Here is a 20532-nt window from a genome sequence, read left to right on the forward strand (position 1 = left end):
TGAACTCAAGCGCATCTAGTGCAGCGTCCACTGGGGTCCTAGAAAGCTTGCCCAACGTCTTGGATTCAGTTCCAGAAGCAGGAGTGGCCATCTGGTCAGGGTCCCCTCTAATCACCCTCCTCTTTCTGCCTCTTCTCTACAGATGCTACTACATGAACATGGTGGGAAAAGTCGAGATCATTTTAATTTCTTCTGCTATAGCCATAATTTATTTTTACTTGCTTTGTAATTTACATCTGGGGAAAAAAAAGCAGGCCTTTTATTTTCCCCTAGGTCTAAGAGGCTACGATCAATGAAGTCATTGTCATTGAGTTAAACATTAAGAGGCTGGTTTGTCAATTCAAACTCAAGGTTACATTAAAAAAACATTTAGTTGAATTTTATGAGGACAAGAATATGCATAAATCTGATAGAAAAGATTTCTTCCCACCCACCCTGCTTATATTTACATTTTTGAAGTCTTCAAGGTCTGACTTACAACAACAGCTTTCACCTTTATTTAGACAACCAACTGTCATGGCTGGTTCAAGGCTTTGTATTTTGAAGGACTTGCATTCATAGTTCAAAGTTTCTATTACAAGTGAATGGCTTCTGATTGGAGGTTTAATTTTATTCAAAATTACATGAGAGAATTTTGGAATCATCGTTGTGATTCCTTTCAACAAACCAATGATCTTAGTTTCAAATTTGAATACCCTCATCCCCGGGCATAACTTTTTCATCGGGTCATCTTACGGGGGCGGGGTGGGGGAGCATTCAGGCATAGGTAACAGCAAGCACCAAGATCTTGAGATGAGAGTGACCCCCCCCCCAGTTTCCAAGGAGAAGCTTCAGGGTCTCCAGAGTCAAGGGAATGGGATCAGATGGGATCAGAGAGGTGACGGGAGTCGGGAAGTAGAGACCATTCAGGGTCTGTGCTCCATAGAAGGACTTTACCCCTCCTACCCCAGTGCCTCAGTGGTAAAAGAATCCACCTGCCGAGGTAGGAGATGCGGCTTTGATCCCTGGATCAAGAAGATCCCCTGGAGAAGGAAATGGCAACTCACTCCAGTATTCTTGCCAGTCCCATGGACAGAGGAGCCTGATGGGCTATATTCCTTGGGGTCACAAATAGTTGGACAAGACTGACCACATCCACACCTATTTTCAGGTAAGGACTTCGGCTTTACTCTGCATAGGATGGGAAGCAATTGAAGGGTTCTGTGCAGAGAAACAGGATGTTCTGTTTTAGGTTTCAATAGGACCACTCAGGAAATTGTAATGATACTAGGTCTTGGGAGGACTAGCTGAGGATTCTATACAATAAGCCGCGCAAGAGATGATGTTGGCCTGGGTGAGACCAGGAGTTTGTTCAGGCCACGAAGTTTGAAATGCCCACTAGACATACAATAGCAGATGTTGATGAGACAGCAGGGGACTGAGTCTAGAATGCAAGGGAAAGGCTGGGCTGGAGGTAAAACAGAGGGAGCTGTCACCACGAAGACTCTGTTTGAAGCCCAAAAGTGTTTACCTAATGACTGAAGGCTGTCGAGGAAAGAAATTTCCATTGAAAAGGAAATTTGAGTGCTAAAAAGCTAGAGCATCTCAAGAAATTGGGGAGTGTTCTCTGCCCAGACAGAGAAAGTAGAACCCACAAAATATCACCCAGCCGGGACCCCAGCCTGAGGGTAGAGGCTGCGCAGAGGCATGGCTATGGACTGAGTGCTTCTGTCCCCCCAAAATTCTTAGGTTGACATCCTAGTCCCCGTGGTGATGGTATTAGGACGTGGGCCTTTGAGGGTGGGTTGGGATTAGTGCCCTCATAAACAAGGCCCCACAAAGCTCCCTTGCCCCTTCTGCCACGTGAGGTCACGTCAAAAGGGCACCGGCTGTGAACCAGGAAGCCGGTCATCACCAGACATGGCATCTGCTGGCGCCATAATCTTGGAACTGCCCACCTCCAGGACTGTGAGAAATAAATTTCTGTTGTTTATAAGCTGCTGGGTTCCTGGTATTTTGTTAGAGCCGCCCGAACAGACTAACACAGATACCCAAGCCAGGGCAAACCACGAGGCCTGGTTACAAAATGACAGCAGACGTGTTGTAACTGAATCACAGGCCACTGTCTCTCCTCTGAAGTATTTTCCCTGAGACTCTGCCTGCTTCTGGCTTTCCCATCCCTCTCGTGGTTCATTGTTTAACAGCTACAGATTCCTCCATTCCGGTTCGCACAGCCCTTGACAATGTGACTGCTGCTTCTCCCATCGTGTCCGGCTCTTGCGACTCCATGGACTATAGCCCTCCAGGCTCCTCTGTCCAGGGGATTTTCCAGCAAGAATACTGGAGTGGGTCATCATTTCCTTCTCCAGGGACTCTGGACCAGGGATCAAACCCCAGAATCCTGCCTTGCAGGTGATCTCCTGTACTGCAGGTGGATTCCTTACCAAATGAGCCACCAGGGAGGTGAGGTCTATTTCTCCACCCCTTTGAATCTGAGCTTGACTTTGTGACTTGGTTTAACCAACATGATGTGGGGTTCCAGAACATGTTCTTAAGAGACCTTGACGCTTCTGCCTTCACCTTCTTGGAACCTTGAGACCACCACGTAAGGTGGTGTGTCTAAACCTCCTGGGGGATGAGACCCTCTGTGGAAGAGGAGCAAGGTGTCCCAGACAACAGCCAGCGAGACAGAGGAGGGTGTCTATTTACAGCCCTTTCAGCCTCAACCTATCTCCCAGCTCTGCAGACACATTGGTGAGCCCTGGCCAATCAGGAGAGAGACTGCTCATCCAAGCAGAACCACAAGATGTCACATCCAGAGTCACCCAGCCTATCAGCAGCAAAATCTGTGTTCCCAATGACTTTGCCTGCGTTTTCTCCTTCTATGAGTACACACAGCCCCGAGCTACAGTGAAACAGGCTAAGAAGAACGTATCTGAAAAATGCTTTTTAAGCGGCCTCACCATCCCCGTCTCTCTTCCTGACTCGCGGCCCTGCTCCCAGATTATCCTTGGAAAACTCAAAATGTCTAAGACGATAAAAGTTTCCAAACTTCCCCAGCCGACAGGACTTTGATCTCAGTGTTTCCCACATTTTGCAATGATTTGCCTTTTGAGACGCCCCGAATTCTCTCGCCTGACCAGTTAGCAAGAGCCAGACCATCTCTCAGGAGGGCTGATGTTAGCCCGAGAAAAGAAAACATCACTGTGTATTTCGCAAATACCATTCAAATTCAAATGTCCCAATTTTTGTTTCAGTTATTTAAATAATGCAATCAATTAACTTCTTAATTTGAATTTTTAATTTATTACTAGAGCAAATTTAAGCCTCTCCACCCCTCAGAGAGAGAGAAAAAAAACCCCACATCTTTAATCCATTTGCTTCCATCACCCATGTATTGCATTTGTAGGGGAACAATATAGTTACAGTTCCATGGTTCCCTTTTTTTGTTATTGTTTAGTTGCTAAGGGACCCAGGGAAGCCCGGTTTCCTTTTTTTACACTTGATAGAATATTGTATGGGCTTTCCTGGTTGCTCAGACAGTAAAGAATCTGCCTGCAATGGAGGAGACCTGGGTTCAATCCCTGGGTCGGGAAGGTCCCCTGGAGAAGGGAATACCCGCTCCAGTATTCTTGCCTGGAGAATTTCATGGACCGAGGAGCTTGGTGGGCTACAGTCCCTGGAGTTGCAAAGAGCTGGACACAACTGAGTGACTAAGACTCACTTCCCAGGGATCAGCAAACTTTCCTCTGTAAAGGGCCTAATAAATCTTTTAGGCTTCGCAGACCAGATGGTCTCTGTTGCAATGACTTGAGTCTGCCACTGTGATCACAAAAACAGTCACAAGCAATCCATCAGGGAATGGGTGTGGCCGTGTTCCAATGAAAACGGTTCGCAAAAACAGGTGGCCCGCGGGCCACAGTGTGCAGACTTCCTGTATATGCTTTTAAGTATGAGATGCAGCGGCATGGTAAGGAGCTGAGGCTGAGAGTTTAGTACCAAACCTGTGTTTCAGTTTGATCTGTTCCAATACAAGTTATAGAAATCTGATTGCACAAATCATATAACCGCTCTCTGCTCCAATTTCTTCATCTGTATAATGGGAGCAGTATGACTAGATCCCACGTCAACAGTATTAAATGGGCTAAAGTGTGTCGCTAGCTCAGGCCCTTCACTGGACGTGGCAGCACCAACAGAAACAGTAGCTGCCATGATGACTTGTTACCTTGAGCCAGGCTTTTTGCTTGTCTTCCATCCGTCTGCACGTTAGTCCATTGAGTAAATATACTCTAATCTTTTTCATTATTTCTCCCAGGCTGTCTACTTTAAAAATCATTCAACGCCTTTGAAGAGTGAAGGATGAAGGGGAGAAACTGATTTGAATTTGGGACCACATGTCTGAGTAACTCTGTGTGTTTGATGGGTGGTGGTGTTTAAAGACATCATCAACAGTGAAACATTAGTGCCCAGGAAGACTTTTCTTCCCCTCCCCCTATCAAGGACATGTCTACTAAAAAACGTGACTGCATTACAGAATTCATTGAGTGTGAGTTGGGTTAGATAGGCTCTTCATTGAAAGTAAGAGAAACTTAAATTCCTGATGGTCCAGGGAAGTCCGTCAGTGGGGTTCTTCTAAACCAAACAAAGGAATTTGTTATAAGGAATCAGGGATGTTCTATGGATTCCAAAGCCCAAACATGCAGGCCACATCAGCAATCCAAGATGAGAATGGAAAGATATTGGGGCCAAGATAAGGGCATCTCTTCCTCTGGGGCAATATGGTATCTCCTCCCTGCAATGACTGCCGAAAAAGGTACACCTGGATAGTGTCCTTTAAATCTCGTTCTGTGTGCAGCCTCCTTCACTGGATCCAAGACTACAGAGTTATTATTATCAGGTGGGGGCAAGGAATGACAGCGAGAATAAGAGAAAAGAAGGTGTCTGTGTCTTAACTTCCCACCATGGTTTTGGGCCAGGAGACCTACATCAAACAGGTTAGGGGGAGCCTGAGATAAGAGGGGCTCCTGCCTCAATTTTTCATGTAAGACTGAAAATGGATCCTCTCTCTGGCTTCCTCTGGCTGACTTGTCTACACCCAGGGATGTCACATTGGAAGTGAACTTGGAGCAGCAAGTTGGTGAGGCCAAGGACAACCTTGGCTTTCTGCTTTGCCCTGTTATTCTTGGTTCCCAACATAAGTAAGGGTGAGACATGGCGTTCCCTGTGGCTTAGAAGTTGGGACTCAGAAGGCAGCTAAGTCAAAATTTAGCACATGGATCATGGTACCTAGGGTGGTGAAGGCAGCACGGCTCGCTGCAGAGGCTGGGATGGAAGGTGGACTGCCTGGGCATGATAAAATTATGGGGGCGCAGTTCACGGTGGGAGATGGGGGTAAAAGGGAGGCACTGCGGCCATGTGCAGGGGGAGAGCATTGGCTCAAAGAATCCCAAAGTGAAGGAGAAAACAAGTTAATAGTGAGGTTCTGGCCGAGTTGAGGAAGAACAGATATCCTGTTCCATCAGCCATCAGCTTTCACTGTGGAGGCCCCAGGACCTCCAGGGAGTCACAACAGCAGGCTGTGGATGCAAGGACATCTTCCCTTCGGACCACCCACACTCACACTGCCTCTGAGCACCTGGAGATCATCTCAGCAGGATAGACACAGAAATAGGGGACCTGGGACTAAAATAGTACAATTTAAATACATGTAATAGGAAAACAAAATTTGTTAATGCCCCTCACACCTCAACAGTAGAGGTCTTCCTCTATTTGAAGATCAGTTTTCAGGGACTTGGAAGAGCCAAATGGTTGATGGGAACATAAAGATTCACCTAGCCTTTCCATGTTTGTATTGAACGTTGATAGAACTGGGTGGAGGCAGACGGAGGTGGGAGTGAGGATTGGGTGTGAGCAGAAAGGGGAGTCCGTTGCACTGTTGACAGAAATATGGAAATTCATAAGAATCGTTCATTGTACAAATTACAAGGTGTACCCCATCCATGATGTGTGCTGAGCTTAGTCTCTTAGTCATGTCTGACTCTTTGAGGCCCCATGGACTGTAGCCCGCCAGGCTGCTCTGTCCTGGGGGATTCTCCAGGCAAGAATGCTGGAGTGGGTTGCCATGACTTCCTCCAGGGGATCTTCCCCACCCAGGGATAGAACCCAGGTCTCCCATATTGCAGGTGGATTCTTGACTGTCTGAGCCATCACGGAAGCCCATCCTTGATAGTAGTTCTTATTACAAGCATAATGTTCTTGTTTAGTTACTAAGTCATGTCCAACTCTCTCGGAACCCCATGAACTGTAGCCTACCAGGCTCCTCTGTGTATGGGATTTCCCAGGCAAGAATACTGGAGTGGGTTGTCACTTCCTTCTCCAGGTAATCTTCCCGACCCAGGGATGGAACCCATGTCTCCTGCATTGCAGGCGGGTTCTTTACCACTGAGCCACCAGGGAAGCCCCATCTCAAGCATACGACTAGGTAATAAAGAAAACAAAATATAAAAAAAAGAAAAAAGGGACCTGAGTAGCTCAACAGCTGAGCATTACCTAGATAAAGTATTTGAATCACTAGATTAGACTCTTTTTTATAGGATAGCTTCTAAAAATTTTTTTCTTTAATGTAATATTTAAGAGGTCAGCAAAGTTTTTCTACAAAGGGCCAGAGTATAAATATTTCATTTTCCAAGTTATACGGTCTCCACCATGAATACTCTATTCTGCTGTTGTACTCAGCAAACAGCCTTAGGCAGTTGTAAACAAATGGACATGGCCACATTCCAACAAGACTTTATGGACACCGAAATTTAAATTTCATATAATTTTCAAGGGTCATGAAATAGTCTTTTCATTTTTTTTAACCATTTCAAAACCACAAAAACCATACCTAGCTTGAAAGTCTTACAGAAACCACAAAAAGTTATATATAAAATATGTTATAAAATATAAGAATAAATGAAAAACCTGTGAACTTGGTATCCAACTCAACTCTCAAAATATTACTCACACCATCGACTCTCTACTCCCTTCTCCCATCACCCTGCCTCCCTCTACCCTGCCCCAAGGGGACCACATTCTCAGTTTTGTGCTTACCTTCCAGTTTTTTCTTTCACAGTTTTATCAAATATGTATGTTTCCCTAAGCAACATGTGTAAAAACTTCACTTGTGGGGGAGCTTTCTAAAAATAATATTATATTGTCTATAATTTAAAGGGACTGGCTTTTCAGATGTGACATTTTATTGCTAAGATTTATCCGTGTTGTTCCATGCAGCTGTGGTTCCCTCATTCTCACTACACCAGGGGTCCCCAACCTCTGCGCTCCATTGCCTGATGACCTGAGGTGGAGTTGATGTAATAATAATAGAAATCAAGTGCACACTAAATGGAATGCGCTTGAATCATCCTAAAAACATCTCGTCCGCGGAAAAATTGTCTTCCACAAAAGCGGTCCCTGGTGCCAAAAAGATTGGGGACCACTGCACTAAATAACATTTTAACCAAATAGAGATGAGAGTAAGTTTCTTTCCATGCAAGAGGGCTCATGAGAAACCAATCAGAAAATAAAATCGCCCTGTATATCCACCACCTAGACGTGTCAGCGTTGTTTCCTCCTTCACTCACTGCTATTTTTTTCTTTCCAGCAGGCATATGAGCAAACATGGCCACCTCCAAACCTCCAGCTTCTATATCCTCACTCCTGACCTTCGTGGAGGAGGCTGCCCTGTACGTTGAGGGATGTTTAGCAGCATCCCTGGCCTCCACCCGCTAGATGGCAGTAGCACCCCCAAGTTGTGGCAACCAAAAAATGCGTCCAGGCAATACCATAGAGGACAGTGTCAACCCAGGTGAGACCTGCTGCACAGCGCACGCACAAGGACTTGTTTTAAACTTGAGTAATAGCAGAGACCCACTCAGGGTTTGAGTGTCACATGTTCTGATTCTCCGGAGGACAAATCTGACTGTTCAGCCTGAAACTGGAGAGGCAACAGTGGCCAAAGATGGCACGGGGGTTGGGGGAAGTCACGTGGTAAACACTTGGCCTCGGGGACTTGGCCACAGGTCACTGGGGGCTGTTCTCCATGAATAGGATCGTGGGCTAGGTTAGATAACCTCTAAGGTGTGGATTACACCAGTTCATTTTATCAGTAAGTATTCAATCTCGTATTTCGCCCACGGAATTTGATGCAGGGAATTGATTATGAAGGTGTTGGAAGGGCTGGAGGAATGAGATGGAGGATGTGAGGTTACCGGAGTCCACAGGCGTGGTGCCGCTGAGTCTGCTGTTGATGGGAACGAGCTGCCTGGGTAGGGTCAGAAGCCGCGTGTCACTCTGCCGCCTCTGTCACCGGTCAAAGGAATCCCCAGGAGCAGGGGAAATGGCCTCTTCCCTCTCCCACCTTCCATTAACTCCACGGTGCCGCCAGAACCACAGGAAGCCAGCTAACGAGGTGGGAAGTGTAGTTTGCAGCTTTCTAGTCCCTGCAGTGGAGGAGAAAGGGGAGTGTGGGCACATGGAGCTGGGAGTCAACCTACTTTGCCTGCTCACACTGCCCAGCCTGCGGCATGCTAGTTCCCCAACCAGGGATCAAACCCACGCCTCCTGCACTGGAAGTGTGGAGTCTTAACCGCTGGACCTCCAGGGAGGTCCCGAATTCCTAGGAATTCTTGAAGCTGTTGTTTATTTCATTTTTAGGAATTACTGCAAATCTTTGATGTGCTCAGTTCAGTTCAGTTCAGTCGCTCAGTCGTGTCCAACTCTTTGCGACCCCATGATGTGCTCACGTGCTCATAAATGCTGCAAAATAGAAGTCTCTTGGGCTCCCCGGTGGCTCAGTGGTGAAAAATCCGCCTGCAATGCAGGAGCCACAGGAGATGTGGATTCTATTCCTGGGTCAGGGATAGAACCCCTGGAGGAGGGCATGGCAACCCATGGTTCTATCCCTGGGTCAGGGATAGATCCCCTGGAGGATGGCGTGGAAACCCATTCCAGTATTCTTGCTTGGAGAATCTCATGGACAGAGGAGCCTGGAGGAGCCTGGAGTCCATGGGGTCGCAACAAGTCAGACATGACTGAAATGACTTAGCAGGCACACGGGAAGCTCTTAGGGTTCCATATATATATATATATATATATATATATATATATATATATATATATATATCTGGCCAGGCACAGGTGCTGTTCCACCTTCATAGTGTGATTACATCTACCCTAATTAAGTGGACAGATTTGGAGATGAGTGGATAGGTTCCCAAGGAGGCTGAAATGCTATTACCAGAAGAGGGAATTATGCTGGGTCAGCCAAAAAATAAAAAAATAAATTACATTCTGAGGGAAGGAGGAAGCAAAGGAGAGTTCCAGGCAGAGGCTGTGAAGATCAAAGAAAACCTGTGATGCTTCAGAGGACCCCAAGGAATGCTCAGGACTCAAGGTCCTACATCAGAGCTGGCAACGTGAGAGATGAGTCTGGGAGGCCAGGCCACAGGGCGTCTCAGCCACCTGAGGGTTTTGCCTTGATCCCAGAGGCAGTGAGAAGCCACTGCACGACTGAAGAAGGAGACTGAAGATTCTGAATTGCCTTCACATTTGATGAGTTAACAGTTTTGCAGAGAGCGGGGTGAGAGGGAAGAAGCACTGCTCTCAATATCAGATCTTGAAAACAACCCTATTAAAGCAATTGGGCAATCACGTTTTCCAGCGGAACCCATGTGGGTGACATGTGTTCCTCCAATGGGTATAACAACCCGGAGATGCTTTTGAAGGGCACGATGGCCCTCTGACCCTCATGCTGTTTGCTGTGATTCACTCAAGTGATTTCATTCCTCAGCTGAAAGAAGAGGGTGCTTGTACAGGGGCTACAGCACGCCCTGCCCTGCAACTTTTAAAAAGGTGCTTCTTGTATCAAACAGCACAGGTGCTTCCAGAAAATGGTTAGAGTTAACCCTTCAGAAGCCTCAGTCATCGCCCTGCAGGTGGGCCATGACCATCCTCCACGGGAGGACAAATCCCACCTTTGAAACAACCATATGGGGCAAGTTCCGCTCCTAAGACAGTGTCTGCATGTCTGTTTCTACGCGTAGTTAAATTGCATGGAAAGTACAACTGGGTTTGTCCCCGGTTTTCCCATTAGGGATAATATAAAGTGGAGGCGGAAGTTAATTGAGTTCCGAGTTGACTGTGTAATGTCGGGGAATTGGGACTCTGGCAAGCTGGTCGTGTGTAACATGTGTTCTTGGGGGTAGCATGTTCACACGACCTCCCTAGGGGAGGAGAAGTTTTCTTTCACCAGGAGTGCAACCTTCAGAAAACAGGCTTCTGGAGTTCCAAAGGGGCTTTCACCTACATTACAGGATAAAGGTCTCATTTTGCTTAGAGAGACTTTCTTGCAATGGGGCATGTTCATGATATTCAAGAAAAGGTAATAAAAAACCCCTGCCTTTCAACAAGAGCCATAAAGTCCAAGTGGTTAAGAGCTGGGACCCTGGAGCCAGACTGCCAGAACACTCACAAGTTGAGAGACATGGCACTGATCACTTAACCTTTGGGGCCTCGATTTTCTTATCTGTAAAATGGAGTAGTCAACTGCACCTCCCCTATAAAACCACAATGAGGATTAAACAAGTTAATCTCTGTTAAGTGCTTAGAGCATTGGCTGGCTATTTAATTGTTTGCTGTTAGTAATGAGCACTTCTGTGCTAGGACATGGCACTGAGTTCTTTAAGTGTCTTGTTTCATTATAAAAAAGAGAGAGAGAGAAAGTCTTCATGAAAGCAAAAGTGGGTTTGCGTGCAAGTTAGGTTGCTTCAGTCATGTCCGACTCTTTGTGACCCAGTGAACTGTAGCCCACCAGGCTCCTCTGTCCGTGGAATTCTCCAGTCAAGAACACTGGCGTAGGTTGCTGTGCCCTCCTCCAGGGGATCTTAAGAACCTAGGGACTGAATCCCGTGTCTCTTGCATCTCCTGAATGGCAGGTGGGTTCCTTACCACTAGTGCCACCTGGGAAGCCCCGAAATGGGTTTACCTTGAGGCTATTAAAGTTAAAAGAAGACCTCTGGAAAGCTCATAACAGCATGTATGGTAATACTGGCAAAAGTCAGACCTGCTTATGCCCTTAAGTTATATAATCTTCAGGCTCCAGAACACCACTTCCTTCCCTGGAGGTAGGGAGTCTTATTCCCATTTCACAGAGGAGAAAACAGGTTCAGAGAAGTAAGATGACTTGTCCAAAGTCGCCAGAGAGGAGTGGAGCTGAGATGCCAGCCCAAGTCTGTCCGGTGTCTACGGGACCCCACTGCCTGCTCTGGGAGCGGACAGACAATTGCAGGTTCCCGCCAGCCAGAACCTACTTCTCATCTCTCCTACCTGAGTCCTGCCCAAGTGGCCATCTAGAGCTTAGCCCCCATAAGCACAATTTAAACAAAAACATTTTCTGGATGAATGAATGAGTGATTTTCTAACCTCCCCTCCCAGATCCAGTCCAAGGACCATGACTTCTCTTCCCCCACTGCGTATGTCTTAGGGGCCCCAGCACTGTTGTTAATCAGGTGGGACCCTATCCCTGGCCTAGGACAGGACACAGGAGTAACCCAAGCTAGGGCAACAGGGGGCTTCCTCTCTGGAATGTGAGCTCAGAGTGACTAAAAGACACAGAGGAATTAACTCCTGCCTCCTACAGCGTCCTTGGTCCTGTCCGTTCCTTTCCCCTCTTCTGAAGCCTTTCCAAAAATTCCATGACCTCCTGATAGCCTCACCGTAAAGTCTCTTTTACTCAAGGTTGCTGACAGCAGGGTGCCAAGATTCACAATCAAGAGCTGCAGTCAAAATTAATTAATTAATTATGAATTTAGGGGAGGGGGAACAAAATTTGCCCTGTAACAATTGGTTTTATAATTTAATTTTTGTATTAAGTTTTAGCTATACATCTTCGCGTTATTTTTTAAATTTCTTTACAGGGTATATTCTCAACTTTTTATAGTCCACCTACAATTACCTTATATCACTTCATGTAAAAGGTAGAAATACTATAACTTCATAGATCCACATTCTCCCATCTTTTATGTTATAGTTGTTATCTGTATTAAGTCAACATACATTATAAACCCGAGATAGTGCTATAGTATTTGTTTAAACATAGGTATGTATTATAAAGAAATTAGAATGGAAAAAGTGAAAACATAGAATTTGGTATTCATCCAACTATTTAACATTTGTAATGGTCTTCATTCTTTTCTGAAGCATGAGATTTCCATTTGGTAGCATTTCCCTTCCACCTGAAGAAATTCCATTAACACTTCTTGCAGGCAGAACCACTGGCAAAGCAAATTCGTTTAGTTTTCTTTCATCTGATAATATCCTTCATTCTTTTTTTTTTTTGGTAAAAGAATTTTATTATGTGGCTTAGGTAGGTCTTTGCATTCTACTAACAGAAAAGCATTTTTCCACATCTTAGTCAACCTAACGATATATTTGTGGTTTTATCTACATGGCTGCAGTATTACCCTATCGAAGAAACCTTCCTTTCATTTGTACTTTGGTGCAATTATACAGTAGATACCTCTTTCTCCAGAAAATAAAAATATTCTTGATCTAAGCTTGAAATGGAAAAAGACAATAACACCAAGTTTCTCACACCACTTGGTAAAAGATTGTAATAGGAATCCAAACAGTGTACTGCTTAACATACAAAGATGACACGTGCGCCACTGTTGTAGGCACTCAAAACTCTGTAGGAATGCTTCAGCACGTGGGTTTATTTTTCTGGGGTTTTCACATGTAATAGGTGGAATTGTACCATAATGAAGAATAGTCACCTTTTGCTCAAGAGACTCAAATATTAGACTCTAGCACGGGAAATATCTCTTGCGGTCATAGTAATGTACGAATGGATAGGGAAAAAAATTGCCTTAGCAAAAATTTCACCACTGACCAAACACCTGAAATGTTTTTATCACAGCTTTCATATGTTAAAAAAAAGTTTCCTGCAGAGATGAAGCATATTCATGAAATGAAGCCTAGTCGCTATCATCTGAACCACGTTCTGAGCCTCTATCCGAGGCCTCGTTGTTGGATCCCTCGGGTTCTGATTCATTTCCGGAACCTGGGCCCGAGCCCTCAGTCTTGATGAATGTAGAATATTCATACTGGATACAGAATTCTGGGTTGACAATTTTTTTTCTTTCTTTCATCATTTTAATCATATGGCTTCACCCTTCTATGCTCTGTGTTTTCCCATGGAGTGTCAAACATAAATCAAATCTTTGCCCATATTTGTAATATGTTGGTTTTTCTCTTGCTGTTTTCATGACTTGCTCTTCAGGTTGACTTCAGCATTCCCTTTCTCATCTCTGTTCTTCTTGGTGTTCATTGAGCATCTTGAATGGGTGAGTTTATGTCTCTCATCAAACTTGTGACATTTTCAGCATTGTATGCTTAGGTGTCCAACTCTTTGTGACCCCAAGGACTGCAGCCCACCAGGCTCCTCTGTCCATGGGATTCTCCAGGCATGGATACTGGAGTGGGTTGCCATGTCCTCCCCCAGGGGATCTTCCCAACCCAGGGATCAAACCCGGGTTTCTCACATTGCAGGCAGATTTTTTACTGTCTGAGCCACCAGCGAAGCCCATTTTCAGCATTATTTCTTCAGTATTTTTTCTTATCTCATTCTTGTTCTTCTCTCCTTTTCTCTGTCTCTCCTACTCAATCAGTTTCAAAGTGGGGTCTGAATCGCCTGCAGGATGAGAGGTGGGGAAGGCTTGTACAAAATGCAGATTGTTGGTTCCTACCCCAGGCCTATTGAATCAGTCTCTGAGACTGAGACCCAGAGAAATAAGGATAAATGCCCCAGATGATATTTATTTATGCACAAAGTCTAAGAATGGCTGCACAGCATTTTCTAGGCTTCAAGGGCTGGACCTCCCTCTGTCCACAGAGATTGGTTCAAGGGTGGGCACTGAATGCACCCTGAGCTTGTGAACCCCAGTCCCAGAATTCTATTGGAAATCTTGTAAAACAGAAGTCCTCTCTTTCCATTGGGAGCACTAATGTGAGGGTGATGGAAACCTGCAGGGGTCAGGGTCTACCACCTGGTGAAGACCCACTGGAGAGTGAAGATTTCAGTAGGCAAAATGGAGCTGGAAAGGGAAAAAGAGGCGTCTATAGATTCTTTTCTTAAATATTTATTTAATTTATTAGGCTGTGACAAGTCTTAGTTGCAGCATGCAACTCTTTAGTTGGGGCATGCCAACTCTTAGTTGCAGCATGGGAGATCTAGTTCCCTACCCAGGGATTGAACCCAGGCCCCCTGCATTGGGAGTGCAGAGTTGTAGCCACTGGACACCAGGGAAGTCCTGATTCTAGAGGTTCTTAAGGGAATAGCCCAAGAATGAACCCATATGCAGAAGACCCAGAGGGCTGAGAAAATCAAAGAGAAATGAGGCCATAGTCCTGAAGCATGCTTCTGTAGCCTGCCCTATCCCTGATTTGCAGTTAGGAGAACCTCTGACCTCCCTTTAGAGCAAAGACAGTTCAAGTTGTGGTTTTTTGTTACCTGGTGGTTCAGAGCGTAAAGCGTCTCCCTGTAACGCAGGAGACCCAGGTTTGATCCCTGGATCAGGAAGATCCCCTGGAGAAGGAAATGGCAACCCACTCCAGTATTCTTGCCTGGAGAATCCCATGGACAGAGTAGCCTGGTAGGCTACAGTTCACTGGGTCGCAAAGAGTCGGACACGACTGAGCGACCTCACTCACTCAAACGGAATATGCACTAAGTCCTTCATTCATGTTCCAAAGCTTGATCATTCATTCAACAGTCATTCATTGAGTGTCTACTGTGTGCTTAGCACTAACGTAGATGCTGGGGACACAGCAGTAATCCAGTCACACAAACTCGCTGGCCTCATGGAGATTCCAGCTAGGAGGGTTGACAGGCCATCAATAACACCTATTTGCATATATACATAAAGTATCACTAAAAATAGCAAATAAGAGGGAGAGAAAGAAAGCAGGGAAGGAGGATAAACCATGGCAGGTTTCTGAGCAGAGGAGGGTCATGGGTTTTGTGGCCTTAGGCAAGTGGTTTCAGCTCTGTGAGCTTCATTTGCTTACGGTATAAAATCAGAGTGAATCCCATTAGGTAAACATCATAGTAATAATTGTTTCAGGCAAGATCCACCCACAAATGCTAAAATCAGTGGGCAAAAGTTTACAGAGAGACAGGATTCTCACAGAGCATGAAAGTATCACCTCCAGGATATTTATTAATTACCAAAGGAAATCTTAGAACTTTACAGCAGAGAAACTCAACAGGCACAACCCTGACCAAATGATCAAGGTTAGTTAGCATCACCAATAATAAGACATAGGGAAATCCTGTAACCCCCGATAAGATGCCATGAGAATGCAACATCACTTTTGCACTGTTCTTGCCAAAGATTCATAAGCTCAACCTAATCCGAGAAAACACCAGACTAACCCAAATGAAAAGACATAACTCACCACTACTCATCAATCAGAGGCCGTGAAAAATCAAAGAAGGTGGAGAAATTGTCACAGACTGGAGGAGACTAAGAGACAATACATCTAAATGCTATGTGGGTTCTTAGAGTGGATTTGGGAACAGAAAAAGGATGTGAGTGGGAAAAACTGGTGAAACTTGAATAAGGTCTGCAGTTGAATTAACAGAATTGCTCCAGTGTGAATTTCCTGGGGTTGGAGATTGATACTTGTGCAACAGTAGGTAACTTGCTAACAGTGGGGGCAGCCAGATGAAGGGTATACGGGAACTCTCTGTACTATTTCTGCAGTTTTTCTGAAAGTCCCAAATTACTGCGAAACTGAAAATTAGGGCGAGTAATAGTTCTTATCATAGAGATGCTATGTGGATTGAACACACATAAAGCCCGTAGTGCAGCCCTGGATAAGCACCCTATAAGTGATGGTGGCTGTGACTGCTAGCCCCTTTCCATCTGTTATCCAACCCTTGCTCACATAGCACCAGCGTGCTCATCGCTGCTTGGTGGCTTTTGCTGTCTCTTGCCCTCAGCAGTGACTTCTCTGTTTGGGATTGAGTAAACAGGACTCCTCAGATCAGTCCTAAAAACCAAGAGTTTAACCAAAAGCAAACTGTGACTCTGGCTGCCTGTATCACTCCAATTATGAAATAGAAACCAGAAGCTCCCGAGTGCTGGATGCAATACATTAACAAACAGTCCCGGCCCTGCCTCCCCCAGAAGCAGATGGTATAATTTATTTGCACAGGTCTACGAGGAGTAAGAAGAAAGCATCCACTCTCAGACAGACCTGCCAAAGTCTCCAAGGCAAAGGAGCCACTTGCGGTTTCACCCTGGATCACATTCCACCCTAAACCAGTGTTCTCCAAACTTCTGATCAGGCAAACCATTTTGAAACATCTCTCCCAGTATTGATATATTTACTCACAAATCATATACATATTCTACTCTATTAGCATATTCTCTGGTGAAGCAGATGCAAGAAAAAGGGTAAGAAGAAGTGATAAATAAAGAATATTTTGCAAACAATGATTCAATGACATTAGAAAATCTTTTTACTCTCATTAAACCATTATTACTGTTTGAATATTGAAAACAATGTGATTCAATAGCCTTTGTTCTTTTTAAATTCTTGGCTTATAATCATATGGTAGATTTTCTAATCAATTATTGATTTTAATGGCTGTCGTAAATGGAAAAATAACTTCATAAAGATATGTCTTCCAACTGGAAGAAGGATTTCACTTGCTGTAGTTGCTTTCTAAAATGCTTTCCAGCCTTTTCATCCCATACACCAGTTTTGCAAAAGTTTTGGTTGAAATCTGTCTGCTTCCTTCTATCTTCCCTGAGGTTAAACTATTGTTCTTGAAAATGGATTCAAGAGCGTTGAATGTTTATGCTTTTAACCCATGAGTTTAAAATCCCCTGACATGTTAGGTTGAGATGATTTTTTTCACAATTTATTCAACATTTATTTATTTATTTATGGCTGTGCTGGCTCTTCATTGCTGCATGCAGGCTTCCTCGAGTTGTGGCAAGTGGAGGCTACTCCCGAGTTGTGGTGCATGGGCTTCTCATTGCAGTGGCTCTCTTGTGGAGTATGGGCTCCAGGCATGAGGGCTTTGGTAAATGTAGCACACAGGCTCAGCTGTTGCAGCTCAGGGGCTTAGTAGTTGCAGCTGGAGGGTTCTAGAGCAAGGGCTGGGTAGTTGTGGCATGCGGGCCCACGGGATCCTCCCAGACCAGGGATCAAACCTGCGACCCCTGCCCTGGCAGGTGGACTCCCAACCACTGCACCACCAGAGAAGCCCTAGGTTGTTTTGCTTCGTTATACACAATGGGATGATTTTAAGTTATATTAGAAAATGCCATTTCCAAGTTTTTACATGTGTACAGTTTTGAGCATTTATATAGGTAATTTACATAATGTTGAACCATGTGAAAATATCAACAGTAATCCCTGAACAAGAATCTTTCCAAGCATTTGTTTTCAAAATAATCTCTCTGTAGTCCAGTTTTCTTTTGAAAAGCAATCCTTTTGTCTCTCATTTTTAAGTGCCACCGTCACCCTGAAGGCCCTGAATAAGTGTGTGGCTGACCCAGTGCCTGGAGTAGGAGGAACATGAACTCTGCCCTCTTCCTCTGCTTGCGTGAGTCTCGCCATCTTCTCCCCAAGGCATCTCTTCAGCCACTTGGTGGCTGCATGCCTTTTGGGAAAGGTTGGTTCAAGTACAACTAGAGTGGCCACAGAGCCCCCATCTGGTCCTCCTCCAGCTGTGTCCTCTCCCTGGGGGAGGAGTCAGTGAGGTGAAGGGGATGCGCCCACCCAGAATCCACACACCATCTCCCAGACCACCCACTCTGGACCCTAGAATTTCCTTCCAGGGCTGTTTGAGCTTCCTCCCCAGGGCAATCCTCCCACGAGCAGATGGCATCAGCAAGGTCCACATGTTGCAGCCCCAGAGAAAGCCAAGCACAGGGGTCAGGTCAGAGCTGGCACATAGGCACTGGCATGTGCCAACGTGTGCATGGAGCTCCTCATAGTAGAAGGAGTTAGAGGTAGAAGGAAAAGGGAGGTGGCTATAGGCTGGGTGAAATTCCAGCCAGAACATGGAGAAGTCCAAGAATTCTAAATCTGAACCTGGCAATCCAAGTCATCATGGCAGTGTATTTGTAAAAGTAGGAGACTTGATAAAGCTTTATTTAACATTTGAATATTTAGACATACGGTAAGTGGGCCTCCATTTGTACAATTGCCCTGGGTCCCACAGATTGATAAGGGCAGTTGATCAGGGCAGATTGGTATCATTCAGCTGCCTCTTCCACAGGGGCAGCCACTTCAGAAGGCCATTCAGTGAGATTCTTCATCAAATGCCACCCATTATCGGGTGCTCTCTCTTGAGCTCTTATTGCCAGAGGGCCCTAGGAGGCTGCCAGCCTGCAATAGGACAGTGCATCAGGTTGCTCTCCCAGCTTGAGACCACAGTGTCCACCATTAATGGCAGACTGGCATGAATCTGAAAGTCCGAACCTACCAATAGGAGAGGATTCACCGTGGGGGACTGGGAAAGAGAAAAGTTTTCAGTTCCACCCCAGACCTAAAAACCCATTTCAAGGGCTGCTGTAATCAACTCCACTGTCAACGTGAAAGATATTCCAAAAAATATAGAGTGAAAAGAACAGTTGTCCAAGAATGGAGAGAGCACACAAATAATTTCCAAGTAGCGTTTATTAATTTCTAAGTGAAAGTGAAAGTTGCTGAGTCCTGTCTGACTCTTTGCAACCCCATGGACTGTATATATAGGCCATGGAATTTTCCGGGCCAGAATACTGGAGTGGGTAGCCTTTCCCTTCTCCAGGGGATCTTCCCAACCCTGGGATCGAACCCAGGTTTCTCTGCATACCAGCTGAGCCACAAGGGAAGCCCCTAATGTCTAAGTAGTGTTAGTTAATCGACTTACCTTCAACACATGACAGAGGTAAGTGAATGAATGAAAGTGTGTTGCTTCCAGCCTCTCAACTTCGGAAAACTCCAGTTCTTCCCTCTGCAGTTCTCAAATCCCTAAGGGACCCAAGACTATCTAACCTACAGTCTGAGAGGGCATCACTGCCAACTGGAATGTTCAGTATTAGTAGAGCTGAATGCCTTTCTTATTATTTTAGATAAAAATTATACTTAGAAATAGTTCCTCTGTTGTCCTCTTGAATTCCAATGGTTAATCTGACCTACTTCACACTGGAGACCCTGCCATAGATGATGAATTCCAATTAGAGGAGTTAAAAGCCTTAGAGCAGGTTATCTGCTGAAACAGATGCCAAGCAACCAAGGCTTCTCCAAATTCAAAGGAGAAAATTCGGTAAGACATTTTAGTTACCTCATTGGAGAGAAAGTTCAAGAATTTCACCTCCTGCTAATGAATATGGAGAAAGGGAACAGGGCCACAGCAGAAAGAGGAATTACTGAGAAGTCAGAAGACCAGCACCTAGTTCAGCCTCTACCCAACCATGTGATTGCCTCAGTTTCCCCATTTGTAAAATCAGAGGATCAGCCTTGATGCTTGCAAGTTGAAAAGCTTAGATATGCATCAAATTAAGGGCTGCAAGTTCAAATGATTGTAGGGTCCAAGGAGAAAAGATACATGAATGAAGAAGCCCAGGAGAGACAGCACAGGGCGTGGTGGAAACCATGGTGAACGGAAGAGAAAAACCACTAGTCAGCTCCATCAGCTGCCACCGTTTAGGCAGGAATAGAAGCCGATTATTGACAGATGTTCCAATTATTTGGGGAGGAACAGAAATCCAGATGTTAGAGAAGTTTTTCATCTCATTCATGATGCCATCCAATTTTTAAAAACAATTTTTGGTAACACTGGGCAAACAAAATCCACCCTGTTTTAGACACGGTCACACGGAACTACAATTCAACTTCACTGGCAGCATTGACTGGAAAGGCTTTATGTTGCCCTGTCCTCATGGCCTTAATGTTTACTTCTGCAAAAGATGTTTATTCGCCTGGGAAGTGGCTCCCTAACAGAAACATTTGTTTTAACTGTTGTGGCAAATCATCCATTTGCTAGGAGACCAAGAGGAACAGCCAAACTTTTTTCCCCTACAAGAGAGGCCAGCTTATAAAAGCATTTGCAGATTTGTTTGTTTGTCTCTGTAAGAGAGGCCAAAGTTGCTTTGGCATACAGTGATGCCCTCTTGTACAGTTGGGATGCAAGTTTATAACCCGGCACTGCAAATTCAGCACCTGATAAGGGAGACCTTGATAATCTTGGTAGAATTTACACTCAGTCTTACACACAACTGTCCATGTGAAGACCCATTCTTCTTCCTTCCTCATTCACTTGTCCATTCATTTATCTGAGCCTGCTTTGTGGCTGATATTGACCTATTTTTTATAATAAATATCAAGTTAATTTCTAGCCTTGCTTCACACCATTTCATGCAAATGATCCCTGCCTAAATGCACATTTCAAAGGGGACTCGTTTTATTTGATCCTTCAATCTTAACTTTGCCCTCTAAGCATGCCAGAGATAC

This window comes from Bos javanicus, chromosome 13 (assembly GCF_032452875.1).
Source record: "Bos javanicus breed banteng chromosome 13, ARS-OSU_banteng_1.0, whole genome shotgun sequence".
Classification (NCBI taxonomy): Eukaryota; Metazoa; Chordata; class Mammalia; order Artiodactyla; family Bovidae; genus Bos; species Bos javanicus.